Source organism: Pantherophis guttatus, chromosome 4 (genome assembly GCF_059756535.1).
Source record: "Pantherophis guttatus breed Tessera chromosome 4, ASM5975653v1, whole genome shotgun sequence".
Taxonomy (NCBI): Eukaryota; Metazoa; Chordata; class Lepidosauria; order Squamata; family Colubridae; genus Pantherophis; species Pantherophis guttatus.
The window spans coordinates 45,464,372-45,482,870 of NC_142066.1; positions in this window are offsets into that span (position 1 = coordinate 45,464,372).

An 18,499-nucleotide genomic window follows, 5' to 3' on the forward strand; every position below is an offset into this window, starting at 1 on the left:
TTTGCTGATACGAAACGTAGCAATGTAGATATCGTTCCACAGCGGCATTAGCTCGTTCGGCTGCTCCATTTGTACTGGGATGGAAGGCTGAACTTAATCCTTGAGTAGACCCTATCCTATGAACGAAAGACCTCCAAAACTGGGCGGTGAACTGGACACCCCGATCTGATATAATACGTTTTGGGACCCCGTGAAGGCGGTAGATATGTTGTATAAACATGTCTGTCAATCGTCGGGCAGATGGTAAACCCCGACAGAGTATAAAATGTGCCTGCTTTGAAAATAGGTCTACTACTGTCCAAATAATGGTATGTCCATTGCTGGGCGGAAGGTCCACTATAAAATCCATCGCCACCTCCTCCCACGGACGACTAGGATCAGCCACCGATTGTAATCGACCGAGTGGTTTCCCTGACCATGGTTTTGCTGCCGCGCATGTTGGGCACATTTTTACGTAACGTTCAATTTCACCACGCATACGTGGCCACCAAAATTGACATCTAATCAGGTGAAGTGTTTTAAGGAAACCATAGTGACGTGCTGGTTTGGCATCATGGCACCGTCTTAAAACTGTAGCTCGAAGCGGTTCTGGAATGTATAAATGATCCCCATTCCACCCTAATCCATCTCGTAGGATTACTGACATTTGGTTTTGATTTACCCACGTATCCTGGCTGACGGCTATCCGAAGATTCGTTAAGAAAGACGCTTCTTTCCGTAACACTGCCGCAACCGCATGCCCACTCTCAGTAGGTGGTATAAGAGATTCCACTACTTCCTCGCACTTACTGTTAAATTGTGGCATACGAGAAAGTGCATCGGTGAGGAAGTTCTTCCCTGCTGGCACATATTTGAGTCTGAAATTGAATCTTCGAAAATATTGTGCCCAGCGTAGTTGCTTTGGGGACAGACGTCTAGGTGTTTGTAATGCCTCTAAATTTTTATAGTCTGTCCATACCTCAAACGGGATAGTAGCCCCTTCCAGGATGTGATGCCACGTAAGTAGAGCCCAGCGGACAGCGAAGGCCTCCTTTTCCCAGATCGCCCACCCTCCTCTGTGGTGTTTAATTTGCATGAGGTATAAGCATAAGGGCGTATCCTATCCTGTTCATCTTTTTGCAGCAACACAGCTCCCACAGCAACGTCACTAGCATCGGCTTGAACGATGAATTCACGAGACAGATCAGGGTGTTTAAGTACCGGTTCTCTGGTGAAAAGATATTTCAACTGTTCAAACGCACTTTGACATTGAGCTGTCCATTGCAATAACTTGGTTTTATCACAGGGGATTTAGTGCGTAACAGGTCTGTTAACGGCAGTGCTATAGCGGCAAATGCGGGGACGAATTGGCGATAGAAATTCGCGAAACCAAGGAAACTTTGGAGTTGTTTCCTGGTTTTCGGTGCTTGCCACTCAACTATAGCTTGGACTTTACGTGGATCCATTTCTATCCCATCGCTTGAGATCCTGTACCCGAGGTAATCTATTTTTGACTTATGGAACTCACATTTCAAAAGTTTTATAAATAGTTTAGCAGCTAACAACTTCTCCAGAACCTGACGGACTAACACAACGTGTTCTTCCAATGTGCACGTATATATTAGAATGTCGTCTAAATAAACAAGAACTCCTCTATACAAATGTTCATGCAAAACTTCGTTGATAAGCTGCATGAACACCGCTGGAGCGCCTTGAAGTCCAAACGGCATAACTCTATATTGGTAGCTACCAAGAGGGCAGTTGAAAGTGGTCTTCCATTCATCGCCCTGTTTGATACGTACTCGGTAGTACGCTTCCCGTAAATCGAGTTTTGTAAATACCCGTCCTGTAGATAGCGCAGCTAACAAATCCTTCATAAGCGGAAGGGGGTAGAGATGTTCTATACATACTCCATTCAAATCTCGGAAGTCAACACATAACTGAACCCCACCATCCTTCTTCTCCCTGAAGAAGACTGGGGCAGCCATCCTAGATCTACTAGGGACAATGAAACCTCTAGCTAAACTTTTGTCGATATATTGTCGTAACTCGGATAATTCTTGTTGGGTCATGGAATACATTCGAGGTTTCGGTAACTTAGCCCCAGGCACCAACTCGATAGCACAATCCGTAGTCCGATGGGGGGGTAGTACTTCGCATTCCTCTTCACTAAACACGGCTGAAAGGTCTTGGTAAACAACAGGAAAGTCCGGTGTAAGCAACACCTCTGTGGAAGCACAGCTATTGTCCTGTCCCTCACTCGACTGTCCCACTGAAGAAGCAGGGGATGGGACAGCAGGTCCCAAAGGGATTCTAAGCTTACGATAACCTCCCTCCCACCAGATGTGAGGTTGCCATTTATCTAACCATGTGAGACCCAGAATAACTGGCTCTATCATTTTTTCAACCACAATAAACTGGATGGACTCTTTTTTTTTTTTTTTTTTTTTATTGAAAAGGTTTTCAAATACAAATTTTTCCCCCTTTCCCCCCCCTCCCCCCCCTCCCTAACCCCCCCTCCCCACCCTTCCCCCCCTGTGACTTCTTCGTAACAAAAAAAAACCCTAATTCATAACAGATTACTTACTCCCTCCTCAAAATACTGACCTTTACTTACTAAAAGTATTATAAATCCCCCTTTATCCATACATTTCAGAAAAGAAGAAGAGAAAAAAAAAAACAACAAAAAAAAACAAACACATTATACTATAACTATTATAAAATAACTCTAATTTAGCATAATAGTGTTTTATATCTATGCATTATTGCAACAATTCAAAACCACCTTCCACTTTAAAACTATACAATAAGTCCTACTTTAATAACATTTCAAAGCGGGCTCCCCATAAAATCTAATTTAACATTTATTCCACTCTATCCATTTCCTCCACTCCCCTAAATGTATCACTTAAAAATCCCTTTTCTTAAACTAATCAGTCTGTAGCTAGCTTATTCACCCACTGTCTTACAAATTTACCATACACAACAATTCTTGATATCTTTAATTCACTGCCCACACTACTTAAAAATATATATATATATATATTCCATTATATCTAAATAAAAAAAGAAAAGACAATAACTTTAAATTTATAGTCCATATAATATCTTCTTGAAGTCTTTCCACTGGATTGTTAAAACCAGCATCCATAATAGGGTGACATAGCTTGCGGATGCAACAGTTTATTCAAGATCTCCAATCATATCTGCCCCCATCAGTAGTAAACATCTTCTTATATATATAAAAGTAAAAACAACCACCCGAGTGACATTATAATTGTATTCCATATAATAATAATTGTGGGTTTCATCAGGATTATTAATTTCCATCATCGTATTGGGTAACAACCCGATCTTCTGCATGTCCCAATGTGATTCTCTTGCCTTATAATTCAAAATAATTATAATATATTTATCAACACAAAAAGAAGTTTCAAAGTAGATAATTCAAAACCATCAATTTGAGGCTCTTTCCATGTCCCAAAATTACGGCAATGCAGAGATCTGCCACTATCCTCAGGATGATATTGACCAATATGTCGCCTCCTCTATGTTTTCACATAATCATTCATATTTTAAAATCACTGGCTTCACTGTTGCTTGGGTTAGAAATTTCTATTTTTGTACAACCTATTTCTTTTTTTGTTTTCTTTTTGTGGGTTTGACCTCCATCCTAATTTTTTGTGTCTCGCATTTCTTTTTTATCCCTTGTATATCCTCTAATTGGTTTCCATGCTTGTCCTTGCCTTGATAAGTCATCACATTAAAATCAGATGGCACTTCTCTCAAATTTGTAGATAATCCAGCTGGGGTATCCGATAAATCCAAAGGCAATTTATCTGGTACAGTCTCTGTCTTTAGTTCCAGCTCCTTCTGCTTATCCTGTATTATATCTGAAGACGTTAAATTCATTTTCAACCTATTTTGATAAAATTCTTCCGCCCTTTCAACAGTATTTAACTGGTATCTTTCTCCTTGATATCTCAATATAATACCAACTGGGACGTCCCACCGGAATTGAATATTTCTCCTTTTTAACTCAGACACCAGAAAGCCAAATTTCTTCCTTTCCATTAGTATCTTAGGTGGGAGTTCCTTGTAAATCCAAATCTTTCTTCCATACAATTGCAAATTAGAATTGAAGGAATTTTGCACAATTTTATTCCTAATTTCTTTATCTGAAAAATAGATTACCACATCTCTAGGCAATTGCCTTTGCTTGGCAGTCCAAGAGTTTATTCGATAAGCTCTGTCAATCCTACAAAACACTTCCTCAGGTTGAATCTTTAAAATCCCAGCTAGAAATTCAGAAGATATTTTCCTTAAGTCATCTCTGTTATTTTCCTGCAAACCTCTAAGTCTTATTGCATATTCTGTGAAATTATATTGTATCTTTAGAACCTCTTTTTGAATCCTCTGTTCCAGATATTCTACATTACCAGACTTTTGGTCAGCATCCATTTTAAATTTTTCTTCTGAACTATAATCCTGAATATTTAACAAATCATTTTCAATTTTTTGAATTCTATTGTCCAATTTATCTTGAATTTCATCCATTTTTGACTCTAGTAAATTAGTATTTGTATCCAACCGAATCATGAATTCTGACAATTTTAAAATTTTTTGCTGCAAAAAGTCAAACTTGGATTTCACCAATTCCTTAGTTTCCTGCTTAAATTTTTCAAGTTGCTGATTCACAATCTCATCCCTTCTTTCAATCTCCTCTAAGAGAAATTCTATTATATTAAAATCAGGTTTCTGGGACTGAAGAGTTAAAACCTGTTCCTTTAAATTCTTAGTGGGGGAATCCCCCCCACCTATTTGTTTGTCTGACTTCACAAGCCTCAGTGCCATGTTTCCGCCTAAGCAGGCTTTGTTAGAAGAAGAAAAAAAAAAAAAAAAACAAGACAAAAACTTCCAGCCAGCAACACTCAAGCCTCCAGGGAAAAAAGAGAAAAACAAAAACAGGAGCGGAGTTTTGTCTACAAATGTAGCCAGTGGTATTTATTCCGCTACATTGTAATAATAAAAAACGGAAGAACTTTCCCTCTCAAACTCTTCTCCAGCCGCGGCAGACGCCATTTTAAAAAGAAACTTTTTTCCTCTTTCTCTTCCTCTATTCTCTTAAGTAATTTTTAAAAGATAAGTAAAATACTTGCGCTTCAGTATTACAGGTCCAGCTCACATTTTCTTTGAGTAATCTGTCAAATTCGCAGGCTTGCTTTTGACGCCTGGCTCTGCATTAGCAGAGGTCTCCCAAAGCCCGGAGCAGCGGCTGGGGATATGGGGCATCTCATCCGCTCCATCCCAAAAGTAAAAGAAAAACTTTTGGGACTCTGCAGAGAGTTCTACCCACCCCTGCCGGCTCTATCTCCGTTTCCTCATGGGAACGGAGTTTTTTCGAGCCGCCGTTCCGTTGTGAAGGCGGCTCTGACAGGCAGTGGAAGCTGACGATCCCAAAGGAACGTCTGGCGGCGGCCAGCAGCAAACAGGAAGTCAAACTGGATGGACTCTTGATGTTCACCTATCGTCAACAACACTTGTTCAGTTACGTGGTTAGCAGGTGCCCCCCCACCCAATAACGACCCGTCCATCTGTTCGAACTTCACAGGAACCTTTAGCTTTTTTATCTGTAGGCCCAGAGCATCCCCCACACTTCTCCGCACCAGACAACGGGTACATCCAGTGTCTATTAAAGCCCCATACTGAAAACCCATCGTGCTTCGGGGATTCCTCAGCACCACAGGTATGACAAAAGGGAACACAGTTTTGCTCACCATAGGGTCCTCTGGCTCATCGTCATCACTGTCCCCTGACACCACCGGGAATCTCCCCGCCACAGTGGTTGGTGTAATATCACGAGCCTGATGGTCTACGGCGGACTTTGGTCCTTGAAGTGCTTGGGTACGTTCTTGTGGCTGCTGTGGTCGGCCTCTGGTTGCTACCCCCGTAGCGGGCTTTTGGGCCTTTACTCGTAACAGAGGTACAGGGCATTCAGCCGCTCTGTGTCCTATCTGATTGCAGCGAAAATAACGAAATGCCGGTCGCTGAGACCTTTCAGGTGGGACGCTGCTGGGCAGAGGTACTTGAACCCGTGTGATTGGCAGCTTTTCTGAGGCCCTCTCCGTAGGAAACCGTCTCTGTCCCACATTAACTTCCGACCGAGGCCTAAACTCCCAGAGTGTAATGTCCAGTTCAATAGCGGCTTTAAACCAAACAGCCAGGCGCGGAGCCAGGCCTCGGTAGGCACAGGCTTGACGTAACTCACGATCCAGCCCCATCCGAAATTGCTGGACTAGCATCCGTTCGGGCCAGTCCCTTAAGCGACTAGCAATTTTCCGGAAATCACGTACATAGTCCTTTGCAGGAACACCCCGCTGTTTGAGGGCTACAAGATCTCCTTCCGCGATTTGTACACTGGAGTCATCCTCAAAAGCAGACCGGAGAGCTTCCAAGAACCTACCCATGTCCACCAGTTCTCTAGCATGGTTGCGATGTAATCCCGTCACCCAGTCTGCTGCATTGCCGGTTAACACAGCCGTAATGGCTACCACCATGGCCCATTGTGATGGATACCAGCGACCATACTGGTCTAGATGACTAACCACCTGGCTTAAGAACAACGCCACACGGTCTGGGCTCCCGTCAAAGGTGGCTTGCAGTGCAGGAGGGCCCCAGATTGGAGGTGGTGCCCACATCCCAGGAACCGGGATCCATGCTGGGGGTGGTACAGGAGGTCTGTTCTCCCCATCTCTCCTCAGGTCTCCAATGGGCCTCCGTTCCCCCACAGGACGTTGTGCCCACCTTCCAGCTCCTACCTCTCTTCTGGTCGATGGTTGTTCAGAGCCCCTGGTGCTATCCTCCCTCTTAGGCAGGTGGTAGTCCCGGTCTTCGATTTGGCCCTTTCCTTTTCCTGTTTCCTGTTCCCTTCGGAATTTGGGGCTAGCGATGCGAAACCGAGCCTCTGGCCTGGAAAGGCCCTCATCCTGCCAAGACGTGCCTTGTAACGGCTCCGTCCCCGTGGCCCAGGGTTGCCAAGACAGGGCATCCCGGAAACTCCCTTCTCCAAACCGATCTCTTATGGCATCCATAGCACTGGGTTCAGGCCCTGTAGTATCATAGCCCCAGTCCGCCTCTTCGTCATCTGTCCAACGTCTTTCCCGCCAACCTCTAAATGACGGACCCAACGGGGGGGGAGATGGCCATTGGGGCCCGGTATGAGTAAAACTAGGCCACCAGCCCCCACCAGAAACCTGTCCCGAAGGGTCTAGCCCTTGACTCTGCGCACCAGCCGTCTCCAAACAGTCCTCCTCACGTGGTTGGCACAGCTTGGGTCTGACCACCGGTTGGTGAGGGGTTGCTATTTGTAGCTTCTCCTCTTCCACAACCACCTCCTCCACGTCAGCCTCTGGAGGGACCTCCAACTCCAAATCACCTAGCGCCGTCCCTTCTGCCATCACTGACAGCCTTTCTCACTGGACCGCAGCTGGGGAACATAGGCAGTTGAAATTGGTGGGTGGGGGAGCGCTAACTTTCTCTCGGCCAGTCCACCCAACTGCACTGGAAACAAGCCAACACCAGAATGGAATAAAGCAGTTGCAATCCTTTAATTAGGTTCAGCACAGCAAACACAGGCAGGAGAAAGGCACAAGCCGGAAACAAGGTTTAAAGTTAGTGCTACACGCAATCGCAGTGTAGCGCCTTTTATATACGCAGCAATAAATCAAGTGGCAATTAAACAGTTAACATCACCCCTCCTTCCTCTAGCAGGCCTGTGGAGGAGCACCATAAATCAATTAGCAATCAAACAGTCAACCTCATCCCTCCTTCCCCTAGCTGGCCTGTAGGAGGAGCGCGCCTCTGTTACATCACAAGGCAGCGTCATCTGCAAACTCCATGCCCCCCCATCTCCAATGAAAGAGTTTGCTTCGTTTTGTGCGTGAGTGGTAAAGACGTCTCAGACAGCTGATGACACGCCCCCGGAGAGTCCAGCAGCTTGCCCCCTCCTCGTCGTCCTCCCCAGTGATGGCGAGACCCAACCGAGGCTCGACATTAAGGTTTATTTTTTGTTTTAAGATTTTTCAAGAGTAAGAATGTATGAATAATTTTTTGTTGGTTTTCTAGTTTATGTATTAATGGTTAATTAAAATGTTGATGATTATGTTTTAAAATTTTAAAAGTTGGAGGGAGGAATAATGAAGGGGGAAAATTTAGAAACTTAGAAAATGTAGAAATTTAACTATTGAATATCTAAGGTTTATTTTTTGTCATAAGATTTCAAAATATTTGAACTTTGAGAAAAGTAGGAGGGGGAAAAATGTTTTTGCAAATGAATTGAATACTTTATTGATATATTAAGAGAATTTTTAAGGTTTGAATGCTTAATATTTGTTAATGGTTTTAAAATTCTTAGAGTTATTGGATTATACGCTATTTTGAGTCTATAGAAAGGCAGGTTGATGAAATTGTAAAAGGGGAGTTAAGGGGTCTTGGGAGCTATTAAATCTTGAAGTTAGCTAGTTTACTTTAGCGAATGTTTGGTGAAATCTATGCCCTGTTTTTGTTCTGGGAAGTCGGGGGTGGTGGGTGGTGGGGAGGGGTTGAAGATTGAATTTAGTGATGGATTATGGATTGATTTTTTTTCTTCTTTCTTGATGATAGTTTGAATGATTGTTTATATTGTATACTATTTTGATCAGAAAATAAAAACTTTAAAAAAAAAAATTAACTCAAGCCAGCCCAGCTAGTTGAAATAAATGGGTTTTCAGGGCCCAACGAAAAATCCGGAGGTCTGTTATTGTACGTATCTCTGGGGGGAGGTTGTTCCAGAGGGTGAGCACCGCCACAGAGAAGGCTCTCCCCCTGGGAGTCGCCAGCCGACATTGTCTGGCGGACGGCACCCTGAGGAGGCCCACTCTGTGCGAGCATACTGGCCGGTGGGAGGCTATTGGTGGCAGAAGGCGATCTCGTAAGTACCCGGCCCTAAGCCATGGAGCGCTTTAAAGGTGGTCAACAACACCTTGAAGCGCACCCGGAAGACCACCGGGAGCCAGTGCAGCTCGCGCAGGAGAGGTGTCACTTGGGAGCGCCTCGTCGCCCCCATAATCCCCCGTGCGGCCGCGTTCTGGACCAGCTGGAGCCTCCGGGTGCACCCCAGGGGGAGCCCCATGTAGAGAGCGATAGATTGGGAGTGGGCGGGGTAAGCGAACAGCCGGCAATCCAACAGAGGCAGAGGGTGAGGGTGAGTGAAGGCGTGGGGGGGCGAGAGAGGGCTTTGGCGACCCCTGTGAAATGGCCATTCGACCCCCAAAGGGGTCGCGACCCCCAGGTTGAGAACCGCTGAGCTAAACCAACCTATTCTTCAATAAAACAGACAGTGTGCATAGATGTGAATGGGAAAACAGGATATGGTGAAACTGAGGAAAACAGGGATATGTCTAGTGAGAATAAAATATAAAATAGACAGTATTAAGTTACTGCTGAACCTAACAATTAATAAATACAAGCAGTTTGAATCTCACTAGCAATGCTCTTTGTGTGGGATATGAGTTTGTTCTTCGATGACTATGGGCCACAGATTAAAATGGCTGCTTCTTCCTTCTCCAAATGCTAAAGGAAATGGAGTCTGGCTTTCCAGCGTTCACTTGGTTTGAGAGTGCAGGCTGATGTACAAATGGATGAGGTCAGCTTCAAATAATATAGTTGAGGCATATTTGTTTCTCCACCCACTAGATGGGGCTAAAGAGCAATAACACCATATAAAGTTGTTTATATTAAAGTTGGTATTCCCTGCCTAGTATCAGCAGATACCATTTGAGTTCTGAGGTGAGCTGCCATTGCTTTTGCTATTATGGTTGTCACTAAAGTAGTGTCACTGAAGTTTCCAATGAGGCTTCTGGGAATTTGACAGTGATCTAAGTCTGGAATATAACATCTCATTGCTAACTTCACCTTAGGCTTGCTGAGGTCCTTTCAGTGGTGGATTGCTACCAGTTCGGCCCGGTTCTACCGAATAGGTAGTAACTTTAGAAACTAGTTCTCTGAACTGGTAGTAATGGCAGTCTGGCCACGCCCATGAACAGGTCCCCCGGTCACTGCTTGCTCACCCACCTGATGTGTCCATCGGATGGTAAGCTGACTGGAGCAAAGAAACCTTTCAGCCGCCTGGCCACAGGGTGCCAAAAAGTCTTTCAGCTGGTGAGAAAAAAGCTGTGCATGCACGAAGATGGTGGCAGCAACCAGAGGTCTTTCTGGTGCTGTGCGCCAGTGGCTGGGTGGAAAAGAAGCCTCTCAGCTTCCAAATTCAGCAGTAGGCTCAGTCTCTTCACAGGGTCGCTTTTCTCCGCATCTGAGAAAGATCAAAAGGTGTGGAGCAGCCTTTAATGACAAAGTCAGTGTAACCACCTAGATGAGGTAAAGAAAATGAACCACTGAGGGAAGGAGCCAAAGCTGCCGGTGTTGCAGCCACCCCCACCCTCCCCGCAGCTTGGAGCTTCAAGCGGAATAAGTCTTCATGCAAACAAGGTGCAAAGCAGCTCTCAAAGAGAGTGAAATGGGCGTGGCGCATGTTATGTCCTTATAAGGACATCCGCTGGGGATTGGCTAATCCACCGGTGGGAAATTTGAAATGCTGTCTCTGGGCAGTGTGATTTGCCGGAGCGCTTAAAAGGAGAGCTCCGGCAGTGCAGCCGCCAGTCTTTTCCTGTGCTTAATAAAGTGCTGAATGGACCAACGCTGGTCGCCTCTTCTTTCCCTGAGCCTGATTTAACACTGGCAGCGAAGGACACAAGAACCATAGCAATGAACCTCATGGCACATTGCCGAGTGACCAACTGAGCTGAAGTCACAAGAACCGAAGCCACCAGAATCATGGCAACACCGCAAGCCCTGCTAGTTTTGTTGCCGCTTTCAACCCCGGAAAGGAAAAATGGAGATCGTACATAATCCGATTTTGCCAATTCCTGAGGGGCAGCAACTTCCAGGACTTAACAGATGACCACAAAAGAGCCCTGTTCCTGGCCCGCTGCAGCTCCGAAGTCTTGGAAATGGCCATCGACTTCATGGCCCTGAGAGACATCGAAGAAATGTCATGGGCCAACCTCCAAGAAGTGCTACAAGAGCACTATGCTCCAACGGGTACTCCGATCGCCAACCGCTTCACCTTCCAACAGAGGAATCAGCTGGAAGGAGAGTCAATCAAGGACTTTGTGGCAGCTCTGCGCCAAATCGCAGCCAACTGCGAATTCAACACTGTGGAAAATGCCCTCAGAGACTGCATTGTTTTTGGCATGAGGGACATGGCGCTCCAAAAGAAGTAGGAAAAGGATCGCACTTAAGGACGTCGTGGAAGAAGCCATGGCTGCGGAAACATCTGAGAAAGCAGCAGCCACAATGATGAAAGCCAAGGCGGTGCACAAGATACAAAAGGCACCCCAAAGCTCCACCGATGAATCCACCGCTGAATCTGAGTCAGAGGAGGAAATGGCCATCCACAAGGTCTCCAGACCCCCAAGGCTGGAAACCGCTCAAAATGGCGACCGGGGGGAGTGCTGTGGCAGCTGCAGAGGAGACCATGCGCGGGCCAATTGCCGGTGGAGAGATGCGACCTGCAGACGTTGTCTGAAAAGGGGTCACATCGCTGAAGCCTGCAGAGCTGCGGATCCAGCCCCAGAACCGCCCAAGCACCGGAATCGCAAAAATCGCAAAGATAACCAGAGGTCATCTAGACGGTCCTCTTTTCAACCCAGACGCGGGGAAGATGATTTTCCCAGGAGCGGGGCAGTCCATCAGACCACCATTGCCCATACCGACCACAACAGCGCCACCAAGTACCACGTGACAGTGCACGTGGAAGGGACACCATGCTCCATGGAAGTAGATTCGGGATCAATCTACTCCATCATGGATTGGCATCAGCTGAAGCACTTAAAGCCGGGCTTCAGTAAAAAGGACCTGAAACCCCTACGGTCAAGGCTGATCGACTTCGGGGGAAACCCAATTGGAGTCCTTGGAAGAACCTCACTCCTGGTCACCTATCACAACTTCCATGGCGACCTCCCCATCACCATCGTCGAGCACAGCCGCCCGAACCTCTTGGGAGTGGAGTGGTTCAAGCCATTAGGGCTCTCAATTGGAGAGATTCATCAAATTCGTCAGGACGAACTCGACAAACTCATCAAAGAGTTCAAGGAAGTCTTCGATGGTAAGCTGGGTAAATATTTGGGGAAACCCATTTCCTTCAATTTAGATAAGTCAATTACATGAATTAGGCTCAAGCCTTGCAGGGTTCCATTCGCCTTGCGGCCCAAAGTAAATGCCCAACTGAACAAATTAATTGCCCAGGGCGTTTTGGAACTGATCGATCATGCAACATGGGAGACCCCCATTGTGACCCAAATGAAGCATGATGGATCTGTGCGCATCTGCCCTGACTATAAATGTTCAATTAATAAGGCATTACAGCAGAGCGCATACCCAGTTCCAGTGGTACAACATCTGCTGCATTCACTTGGGAGTGGGTCAATATTCGCGAAACTGGACCTGGTCCAGGCTTACCAGCAACTGCCAGTGGATGAAAAAACAGCAGAGGCTCAAACAATTGTCACTCATAGGGGCGCATTTAAATGCAACCGCCTCCAATTCAGAGTCAGCGCAGCCCCAGGCATCTTCCAATCTATGATGGAATGCCTTCTCCAAGGCATTCCAGGGGTGGTGCCGTACTTTGATGATGTCTAAATCTCCAGGCACTCCAAAACCCAATTAATTGAGCGACTCAGGCTTGTCCTGTAGCGGTTCAAGGCGAAGGATTTAAGAGTCAGGAGAGATAAGTGCATCATTGGAGTCCAGGAGGTTGAGTTCCTGGCCTATCTCATTGATGGCACAGGCATCCACCCCACCAAAAACAAGGTCAAAGCCATTCATGAAGCTCCAAGCCCCAAAAACAAAGCGGAGCTTCAGGCTTTCTTAGCTTACTGAATTTTTATAGTGTTTTCCTAAAGCAGAAAGCTTTAGCCACTCCACAACTGCTGAGCCACTCCATCACCTATTGGGGAAAGCGGTGCCCTGGAAATGGGAGGAGGAAGAGGAAGCAGCATTGAAAGCCATCAAAGGACTGCTCTCTTCAGACAGCGTGCTCATCCAATACCTCGAGATGCTTCCCCTAATGTTGACTTGTGACGCTTCACCCTATGGAGTCAGAGCGGTGCTTAGCCATGAACTTCCAAATGGCACAGAAGCACCCATTGCTTATTTTTCTAAAACAATGTCCAGCGCTGAACGCAATTACAGCCAGCTGGACAAGGAAGCCTTGGCCATCGTCGCGGGCATCAAGCACTTCCACGAATATCTATACGGCAGGAGATTCATCATCATCACAGATCACAAGCTGCTGCTAGGACTACTTGCGGGGGATAAACCGACACCAACTTACATGACCCCCAAGATGACGCGATGGGCAATTTTCCTAGCTGGGTACTCATACAGACTGATCCATAGACCCGGCAAAACCATAGGAAACGTGGATGCCCTGAGCAGATGCCCTTCCAAAGAGCCAGTGGAAGACCCAGCCCCCACACTCAGGCTCTTCCACATAGACGACGACCAAGCGTGCCTGGTAAACTCTGCAGACGTGGCAGCCCATACACAGAAAGATAAGACCCTCAAACAAGTAAAATCATGGGTCCTGCGGGGCTGGCCCATGGGGAAGACAGCAGAAGAGTTCAGCCCATTCACCAGGAAGCAGAAAGAGCTATCTACCATGAAGGGCTACCTCCTCTGGGGTGACAGAGTGGTCATACCCAGCGCCCTGCAGCGGAAGACATTGGAGACTCTCTACAGCGGGCACTCGGACATAGTGAGGATGAAGGGGTTGGCACAAAGTTACGTCTGGTGGCCAACCCTGGACAAGGACATCAAGGAATGGGTCTCCAGATGCGACCCATCCCAGGAGGTGGGACCCGCGCCTCCCCATGCCCAGCCGTCAGAGTGGGAGGCGCCCAGCAGCCCATGGTCAAGAGTCCACATTGATTTTGCGGGTCTGATGCAAGGGAAATACCTCCTAATAGTTGTGGATGCCTTCTCGAAGTGGCTGCAGGTAATCCCCATGGCATCCACCACGACAGAGGCAACAGTCAGGGCACTCCGGAGACTCTTCGCAATCCATGGGCTACCGGATGTGCTAGTCTCTGACAACAGTCCTCAACTTACGTCTAAGCCCATGGAAACGTTTCTGGCAGAATTGGGCATCCTTCATGCCCTGATAGCACCATACAGGCCGGCTGGAAACGGGCAATCAGAGAGAATGGTGAGGCTCACCAAGGAGGCACTCACCAAGATGGGCACGGGCGACTGGCAAGAGAGGATCGACAAATTTCTCCTCACCCAGCACATCACGCCACACGCCACCACTCACAAGAGCCCAGCGGAACTGTTGATGGGCAGAAGACTGAGGTAAACTCTGGATCGATTGCACCCCCAATACAATCCAGAGGTGCCAATAAACACCAGCCGCCCGCTCGCGCCTTCACCATAGGAGATTCATATTTGCACTAAATCTCCACGGGTCTCCGAAATGGCTGAAGGGGAAGATCACGAGCACTACTGGCTCTAAGTCCTACAGAGTGGAACTGGAAGACGGACAGGTCTGGAGACATCACATCGACCAGCTCCGGAAAAGGTGGAGGGAAGTAGGACGGAACCAACCCAACGAGGTGGGCTTGCAACACCCTGATGAGGTAGGCCTGCAACACCCCAACGAGGTAGGCCTGCAACACCCCAACGAGGTAGGCCTATACCACCCCAGCGAAGCGGGCCATCAGCGTTCCACGGGGGTAGACCGGCGACATCCTGAGGGGGAGGAACCGCAACACCCCAGCGAGGCTGGCATGCACCTGCCCGGTAAGGAAGACCTTTTCTGCTACAAGGGAGTAGATCGGGGACGTCCACAGAAGGTAGACCTGCAACCCCCCGGCAAGACTGGCCTACGCCATCCCAGCGAGGGAGACTACACCACCACACGGCAGTAGACTGGGGACAGCAGGAAAAGGGAGGCCTGCAACACTCCGGTGAGGTCAACCTGCACCACCCCGGTGAGGGAGACCTCCACCACCACACGGCAGTAGACCGGGGACATCAGGAGAAGGGAGGCTCGAAACGCTCTGGCGGGGTCAACCTGTGCCACCACGGCGAGGGAGACCTCTGCCACTCCGTTGAGGCAGACCAACAACACCTCGGCGAAGGCAGTCACCACCACCCAGGTGAGGGAGGCCTCCACCACCCTGGCAAGGGAGACCTGCACCACCCCGGCAAGGGGGGCATCCACCACCCCGGCGAGGGGGGCCTGCGCCAGCCCGGCAAGGGGGAGGTACGACCCCCCGGCAGAGTCAGCCAACAACAACAACAGCAACAGCAACAACAACAAACACAACAACAACAGCAGCAACGGGAACCGGGAAACCAACCAGACTCCTCCACCTCGCAAGTCACCAAGCCAAGAGGAAAAACCAGGGTCTTTCCAGGTTTCAGCCATTCCCCACCGATCAGCAGCGATGGCCATCCGCGAGACACCCGACATCCAGGACAGGGAGAAGACCAGCGTCACCAGCAAGGCAAAGTTTGAGACCCAGCCGGAGGTGCTGGAACAGAACCCGCACACTCGACGGCCGAACCCTGGCTGTCTCCCAGGTGGGAACTGGAGGAAACAGGAGCTCCGCCTGCTCGGGTAGGCGGCGAAGCTCAAATGGGACTGCGCAGGTCAAACAGAACCATCAGACGTCCCGCGTACCTGCGCGAGTACGTAACCTTCATTGATTGTGATGGACAGACTACAGACTAGGAGGGGAGGGGTGTTATGTCCTTATAAGGACATCTGCTGGGGATTGGCTAATCCACTGGCGGGAAATTTGAAATGCTGTCTCTGGGCGGTGCGACTTGCCGGAGCGCTTAAAAGGAGAGCTCCGGCAGCGCAGCCGCGAGTTTTTTCCTGTATTTAATAAAGTGCTGAATGGACCAACGCTGGTCGCGTCTTCTTTCCCTGCGCCTGATCTAACAGCGCACCCAGAGCTGCCACTTTTTCACAACAACTGAGGACGGAAGAGTTTGCTCAGGAACGACGCCGGCAAGGAAGGCTGCTGGGTCAGAGGGAGGCATAGCCCGAGCTCTCTGGGATGGGTAAACAAGTGTGGGGAGGCGAAGCAGAGTGGACTCGCCCTCCTTCATGTTGCACCCGACTCCCAGCCTTTGCCCGTACCTCTGTGCCGCCAGCATCTCCCGAAGCCACTGCTCTTGGAGCTACGACAGGGACTGGGGCAGCCCAGTAGCAGCCATGAGCCATGTTTTCCTCTAAGCACTGTGGGCGACAGAGGGAAACAGGTGCTTCTCTCTGTACAGAGCTTTCCGGATGAGACTTGGAGGAAAGAGCAGCTCATGGCTGCTAAATTTCACTGTGCTACGCCAAATGCTTTCCCATAAAGAGCAACAAAGGAGAGAAACAGTTGCTGACCTGGAGAACATGTGGACTGGAGCAGCTCTGTGTGCTCTCCACTGGCTATTTCTTCCCCTTCACTAGTACAGCACAGCAAAATGTAGCAGCCATGACTTGCGCTTTCCTCCAAGTCTCATCCGGAAAGCTCTGTGCAGAAAGGAGCACTTGTTTCCTTCTGCTGCTGACAGCACTTCCTCTAAGCGCTGCCACCCACAGCGCTTAGAGGAAAGCACAGTTCATGGCTGCTAAACCACCTCAATCAGCTACAGCCCAGACGAGCTGAGGAACTGTAGGGAGCCTCCTGTGTGTTCACCCCCCCTCCCAGCCTTTGCCTATGCCTCCATGCCGCCAGCATCTCCTGAAGCAGCTGCCATTGAAGCCGCGACAGAAATGGGGGCAGCCCAGTAAGCTGGGTGCCCGAAAATGGTGTGGAGGCACGGGGGGAAGGCTGGGACGGGGGTTCAACATGCGGAGGCTCCTCACAGTTCCTTGGCTCATCTGGACTGCAGCTGAATCCGCTGCCCTGAGCTGGCAGAGTGGGTTGCTATGGCTGCAACCACGAGGAAGGTCCGTCAGAGGTGAGAAGGGGCACTTTTCAGCCAGGAAGGGCAATGGCGGGAAAGCCGAGACGACCACCACCAGCCCACTGCATCCCAACCTGCATATGGGGCCTTAGTGTCAAAAAAAAAAGTTTCAAAAAGTCCAGATGCAGATCAGGAGATTTGCCCCTCTGTGAAGTGCTCTTTCTTTCTCTGTGTTTGATTTGGACAGATGAAACTTAATCTTTGGCATACTTGCTGGGGAACCAGTCTCTGAAATGAGGAAACCAGTTTGTTCTGAGGATGCAACAGTCTCTGATGTATTTGTTAAACACCTTGTGTCATGATCCGCTTGTGACTGACTGAATAGAAGTTGCTTTTGAAATGGAAGACACTGCAGAAGACTGCAGAAGGTCCAGTTGCTCTTTGACCTTTGCTGATGCTTGTGGTAGGAAGCATGCTACAGTTTATTCTGTATTGTTAGGTTGGAGTCACCTCTGTGGTCTGAAGAGGGGTGACTCGGCTGTCACTATCCTCTTTGACTAATCCCTGCCCTGTCTTTTCTAAAGGGAGATTGTCCTCAGTAGATGCTGCCACCTGATTACAATCTTTTGGAAGACTGTGTGCCTCAAGTGACCTTGGTTCACTGCCACAGGTGAGGTTGTCACTAAAGGATCCTGTGAAGGGACAAAGCAAATGAGTAATGTGCAGTGGTTCCTTTAAGAGGAATTGGTTGTGGCATGGCTGAAAGATAGAAGGACATCTATTCTCTAATGTGCTTGTCAGCATGCTGCTAACAGAGGTTGGTTTGTGCATGCTTCCTAAACAGACATCTTCTAATTTCTGAGTGTAGGGACATTGTGCGGACCATTGATCTGAGTTCTCACCTTGTGGATTCATAAAATATTTCTCCTAGGAGCAAGACTATCTGAGCCTGAAGATTGAGCTCTGGTATCAGATGCGCTATGTGGTTCAAATGTGGGTGATGAATTGCTGCATCTGGTGTAGGGATTTCAGATCTGTGGTCAGAGATCTGGTTGCATTCAATAAGAGTTGGTAAAGTCAGGCATATTTTCCCATCTACCGACTCGACTTGGTAGCCGGATGCCGGAATATGGAGTGCTGGGGCCTTTAATAACAAAGACATCAAAGAAGGCTGAACTGGCTAAAGACCTGTTAACTTTGGTCGTCTAGAATAGCATAAAGCTTAATGTCTTTGACTCTGACTAAACAGATTTTGGAGCAGGACTTGCTGTCTGCAATCTCTTTGCAGACTTCTGTGCATTTCATATTGATTCTGCTGTGGTTGTAGTAGTGTGTTCGTCCTCCCTGCCATGCTCGCTGCCACTGTAAGTGTGTTATAAAGTCCATGGTGCTGGCCCTGGGTGTAAAGCTATGCTGTCACATTCAATGCATTTTACACTGACCTTACAATCATTAGCAAGATGGGAGACTGATGAGCAGTACTTGTAGCAGATATTGTTCACTTTCAAGAAAGCTT